We start from the raw sequence: 6301 nt of genomic DNA on the forward strand, positions 1-6301 counted from the left end.
TGACGTGGGAGGAACTGAAGGCTATCATGCTGGACGAGTTCTGTCCTCCCCACGAACGCCAAAAGTTGGAGGATGAGTTCTGGACCATCAAGCAGAAGGAGGGCGACAACGCTGGTCTCACCGCCCGTTTCAAACAACTGAGCATTATCTGTCCAGACCAGGTCAAGACTCCCGAGATGACCATCAAGAAATACATCCGTGCTCTTCCGGATTGTGTTGCAGATTTTGTGTTCGCCGCCAAACCCGCATCAATCGAGGAAACCTACCTACTCGCTGCCGAGATTAATGACAAGCGAGTTAAGGCTGGTGTCTGGGATAAGCCATCCAAGTCGTTGCATCAAGTTACTACCGCATCAACCGACAACCCTGCTACTCAAGCCTCCAAGTCCTCGAGAAGAAGAAAGAAGAACAAGAGTTGCGCCGCCGCAACCAATGCTGCTCCTCTTCAGTCAGTACCGCCACAACAGCAACAACCACAGCGCACTGCGCCAGTGATCAATGCGCCGCCGGCTAAGCGTGCGTACACCGGCCCCCACCCACTCTGTGCTACATGTTCTTATCATCACCCGGTGGGTGTGGCCTGCCGTTACTGTGCCCACTGCAACGTTTACGGGCATTTCACTGCGAATTGCCGCTATGGTCCTCGTCAAACGCAAGCTCAAGCCGCTGTTAACCAAGCCCTGCTACCTGCTCCTCAAGCTCCTCAAGCTGCACAGGCCCCGGCAAACAATGTTCGGACCTGCTTTGCATGTGGTGACCCTAACCACTTCGCAAACCGGTGCCCGAACAGAGTGGTGAAACAAGAAGCTCAACAACCCCAGCAACAACAACAGCAGCATCAACAACAAGCCGCTCACGCCAGAACTTTCAACATCAACGCACGCCAGGCTCAAGCTGACAACAACGTGGTCAATGGTACGTTCCTCGTGAATGGTATATATGCATCATGTTTGTTTGATACTGGAGCCGATAACTGCTTTGTGTCATTTGAATTTGAGAAGCTTCTTAGACGTAAGCGCTCTTATCTTTCGTCACCCTTCGAAGTAGAAGTCGCTACCGGAAGAACCATTGCCGTCAATTCTGTGCTCCGTGATTGTACTCTCGAGCTCAACAATCATATATTTCCGATTAATCTCATTCCAATGCAGCTCGGAAGTTTCGATGTCATAGTAGGCATGGACTTTCTTCGTGAAAACCATGCTGAAGTTGTGTGTTCCGATAAGATGATTCGTTTTGTGCTAGCTAGTGGTGATATTCTATGTGTTTATGGTGAAACTACTGCAAAAGATCTCAAGCTCATGTCATGTCTTCAAGCTCGCAAATATCTCCGCAAGGAATATCGAGCCTTCTTGGCCAACATTGTTGTAGCAGAGACGGACAAGAAAAGGAAAGTTGAAGTCAAGGATGTCCCCGTTGTCCGAGAATTTCCTCAGGTGTTCCCTGATGATCTTCCTGGATTACCTCCTAGTCGTGATATCGACTTTCGAATCGACCTTATTCCAGGAGCCAACCCAGTGGCCAAAGCTCCGTATCGACTCGCTCCATCTGAGATGCGAGAACTCTCAAACCAACTCCAAGAGTTACTTGAAAAAGGCTTCATTCGCCCGAGCACTTCTCCATGGGGCGCACCAGTCCTTTTCGTCAAAAAGAAGGACGGGTCGTTCCGAATGTGCATCGATTACCGGGAATTGAACAAGCTGACCATCAAGAACCGATACCCCTTACCAAGAATCGATGATCTGTTTGACCAACTACAAGGTGCTCAGTGTTTCTCCAAGATTGATCTACGTTCAGGCTACCATCAGCTGCGGATTCAAGAGGAAGACATACCCAAAACCGCTTTTCGAACCCGATACGGCCACTACGAATTTGTTGTCATGCCTTTTGGTTTGACCAACGCACCCGCGGTCTTTATGGATCTGATGAATCGCGTGTGTAAACCGTTCTTAGACCGTTTCGTCATTGTATTTATCGACGATGTCCTGATCTATTCCAGATCGAGGGCCGAACATGCGCAGCATTTGCGATTGGTTCTCGAGTTGCTTCAGGGAAACCAACTCTACGCCAAGTTCTCCAAGTGTGAGTTCTGGTTGGAGGAAGTTCAATTTCTGGGTCACATTGTGAATAGTCGGGGTATACACGTTGATCCTGCAAAGATTGAGGCAGTCAAGGGATGGGTTACGCCAAAGAATCCGTCAGAAGTTCGCTCTTTTCTCGGATTAGCCGGTTACTACCGGCGATTCATCGAAGGGTTCTCAAAGATTGCTGTACCGCTTACCTCCCTTACTCATAAAGACAAGCCTTTTGTGTGGGGAACCGCGCAGGAGACTGCTTTCCAAACCCTCAAACACATGCTGTGCCATGCACCAGTTCTTACACTGCCGGACGGAAGCGATGACTTCGTTGTCTATTGTGATGCTTCAAACCTTGGACTTGGCTGTGTTCTCATGCAACGAGACAAGGTTATAGCTTACGCATCTCGACAGCTCAAAATCCACGAGAAGAACTATACAACCCATGACCTCGAGCTAGGCGCAGTTGTCTTTGCCTTAAAAATTTGGCGACACTACCTGTATGGTACAAGGTGTACGATCTTCACCGATCACAAGAGCCTACAACATATCTTTAACCAGAGAGAACTCAATATGCGTCAACGCCGATGGGTAGAACTTCTCAACGATTACGACTGTGAGATCCGTTATCACCCAGGCAAGGCGAATGTAGTTGCAGACGCCCTCAGCAGAAAGAATTACGTGATAAGTGTTCGAAACATCCAGGCTCAGTATAACCTCGAAGCTCTCATCCGCGAAGCACAACACGCTTGCTTTAACGAGCGTACGTTGAAGAAAGAACGAATCTATCACGATGGGACTCAGCTCGTGAGCAAAGCCAACGGGATATTCTATTATCTGGACCGAATCTGGGTTCCGAGGAGGACAGATTTGCGAAAGATCATCATGAACGAAGCCCACAAATCCCGATATTCCATTCATCCCGGTGCGGACAAAATGTACCAGGACCTTCGCTACAAGTACTGGTGGCCTGGGATGAAAAGGGATATTGCTCTATATGTTGGTAGCTGTTTAACTTGTGCAAGAGTCAAGGCTGAACACCAAAGACCTTCAGGCTTACTCGAACAACCGCCGATACCCGTATGGAAGTGGGAAAGCATAGCTATGGATTTCATAACTAAGCTTCCGACCACGCCATCAGGTCACGACAGTATTTGGGTTATAGTCGACCGTCTAACCAAATCAGCCCACTTTCTGCCAATACGAGAAGACTATAAGGTGGCCAAGTTAGCCCAAATCTACACCGACGAGATCATTAAGAATCATGGTACGCCTCGAGACATCATTTCTGATCGCGATGCTCGGTTTACATCGAGATTGTGGGAAACTTTTCAAGCAGCTCTTGGTACGACGCTGAATTTGAGTACCGCATTCCACCCGCAAACCGACGGGCAGACTGAAAGAACGATTCGTACTATTGAAGACATGCTCCGTGCGTGTGTCATCGATTTTGGTGGTAGTTGGAGCAAACACCTACCGTTGGTCGAATTTTCGTACAATAATAGCTATCACTCCAGCATCGAAATGGCACCTTTCGAAGCCTTGTATGGTAGGAGATGTCGCTCGCCTATTGTATGGCACGAGGTCGGTCATTCACAATTGACTGGGCCCGAGATTCTGCAAGAAACGACTGACAAGATCCACCAGATAAGGGAAAACTTGGTGAAGGCCCGGGACAGACAAAAGATGTACGCCGATAAACGACGCAAGCCCCGCGAATTTGCAGTTGGCGACTACGTACTCCTAAAGGTATCACCTTGGAAGGGAGTAGTCCGATTCGGCAAAAGAGGGAAACTTGCGCCTCGATTTGTTGGACCTTTTAAGATTCTGGAAAGGATCGGTAAAGTTGCCTACAAACTCGAATTACCGGAGGAACTCAGCAATGTCCACCCGACTTTCCATATTTCAAACCTTCGAAAATGCGTAGCCGACCACGACGCAATAATACCACTCGACGATCTTCAGGTCAATGAGACGCTACACTTCGTGGAAAAGCCTGTCGAAATCATGGACCGACAGACCAAGCAACTCAGACGCTCTCGCATTCCTATTGTAAAAGTACGATGGGAAGGCAAACGAGGCGCGGAGTTCACTTGGGAACTCGAAAGTGACATGAAGGCCAAGTACCCGCAATTGTTCAGATAGATCTGAAGCATCAAATTGGTAAAATCACACGGCGATGTACGGTTCTCGGCCTAATTTCGGGACGAAATTCCCTAAAGGAGGGGAGACTGTAACACCCCGTGTTTTCCCAAAAGTCAACGTCAAAGTCAAGAGTTGACTGTTATTGGAATTAAAGATCAATAAAGATTAATTTCATTTTAGTTTCATTTTGATTTTCATATTATTTGGAGTAAGTGTTGTATAATCAAACTAATCGACCGATAATCGAACTGTGAATCAACGACCGACTGTGAATGATAGGAAGTAACAATGCAATAAAGCTAGTCAATCAATAATCAAGCTAATCAAATCAATCATCGAACTCAAGTGTGGATAATTTTAATGCTTTTATACGTGTGTGTGTGCCTTACGTGTTACTTGTGCATGTTACTTTTATGTTAAAAGGTGTGGTGAATCAATCAAATCAATCGAGAATCGAAGGATAATCAAACTCAATCGAAACCGACTTTGAAAATAGGTTGTAAGGATGCTTGTACGTTAGATATAGTAGTTGGGACTGAAAGTAATTTGAATAGGAACTCTATCCTACTCTACTCCTCAATTATCGAACTCGAAATATCAAAAATCGTCGCGAAACACTCAAGAACCAGGCAAGCCGATCGAACAGGGCAACCTGATCGAACAGGCTAGCCGATCGAACAGGCTGTTCGATCGGGCAGCCGCTCGATCAGGGATGCTGTTCGATCAGCCAACCCTTTCCACTTTTGGAAGCCTATAAATAGGGCTGTCCTTGTCAAGCTTTCCACTTTTGGAAAAGCTCTGACCGACCAGCCTTCTATTCTCGCCATTTCTCAGATTTCTCTCGAACCTGTAAGTATTTTACTCCAATCTTTGTACGTTTTTGATCCTTAATCGATTCTCCATCTTTCTATCTTTCAAAATCTGAATTCCAACCGTGAAATCACCAAGATCTAGGTGTTCTTGGGTGATGTCATCATGGTGTTCTTCAAGAACACTAAGTTTGGCATCATTCCACCATGAATAACTTAGATCTAACCGATTTCCACATGAACAACCTAAAATCTACCAAAGATCTTAACATTTCACGGTGGAAAAGGATTGAAAGACGGGTTTCCATCTATCTTTCAACTCTTTTACACTCAAAACGGTGAAAACGAGACTTGAACCGATTTATAAATCAATCTAAACAAACACATGGTTCAAGATTCGGGTTCTACCGAGAGATATACCGATTTCGGGTTAAACGTTAAACTTAGGTTCCAAACCGTCTCTGACCGAGTTTGGGTGATTCCTGCTCGAGTCAGTGGGCTAAGTGGGGACTTCAGTTTTGTGGTTCAACTCGTAGTCAAACTATCTCCAAATCACACCAAGTAACGGGAATAACCAAGTGTTAAACGATAGGTTAACCAAGTCGAACAGCTGGCCGAACGACTAGACTATTCAATCGAACAGCTAGTCGAACGACTACGCCAGCCGATCGGTTAGGCTAACCGATCGACTAGCACCTGGGCCCATAAACTCACAAGGTGTAGTATTGACTGAGTTCTGTTCGATCGATCGAGCCACTCGATTGTGAACATTACTGCTCGAATCATGAGATACTATACTTCAACACTTAACCTTTTCGAAACATTGGAATGTCACCCGATCGAGCATGCCACCCGATCGAGTGACACTTTGCCAAACCTCAGCTGCTAACCGATCGGTTGGACCAACCGATCGAACAGACCGTTCGATCGGCCAACTTGAAAGGTAATACAAACCATCATACACAAACACATCCTTCACATCAAAGGAAGAAACAATCCACTTGAAGGAACCAGCCGATCGAGCCAGCCGGCCGATCGAACGGGATGTTCGAACGGACTTTAACCCAATCGAACAGCCCACTCGATCGAACAGCCGTCCGATCGAATGGTCTATCCGATCCAGTTTCCACTGTTCACTTTTTCCGCATTACTCATTGTATTGTTATCGAACTATTCAGGCTAACCTATTCTCAGTGCTCCTCTCAATCCACGATCAACCACTGTGAGTATACTCGATCCCTTTTTGCTTTCCGCACTTTTGGGTGTTACATACGT

This window comes from Helianthus annuus, chromosome 15, assembly GCF_002127325.2.
Source record: "Helianthus annuus cultivar XRQ/B chromosome 15, HanXRQr2.0-SUNRISE, whole genome shotgun sequence".
In the NCBI taxonomy this organism is placed as follows: Eukaryota; Viridiplantae; Streptophyta; class Magnoliopsida; order Asterales; family Asteraceae; genus Helianthus; species Helianthus annuus.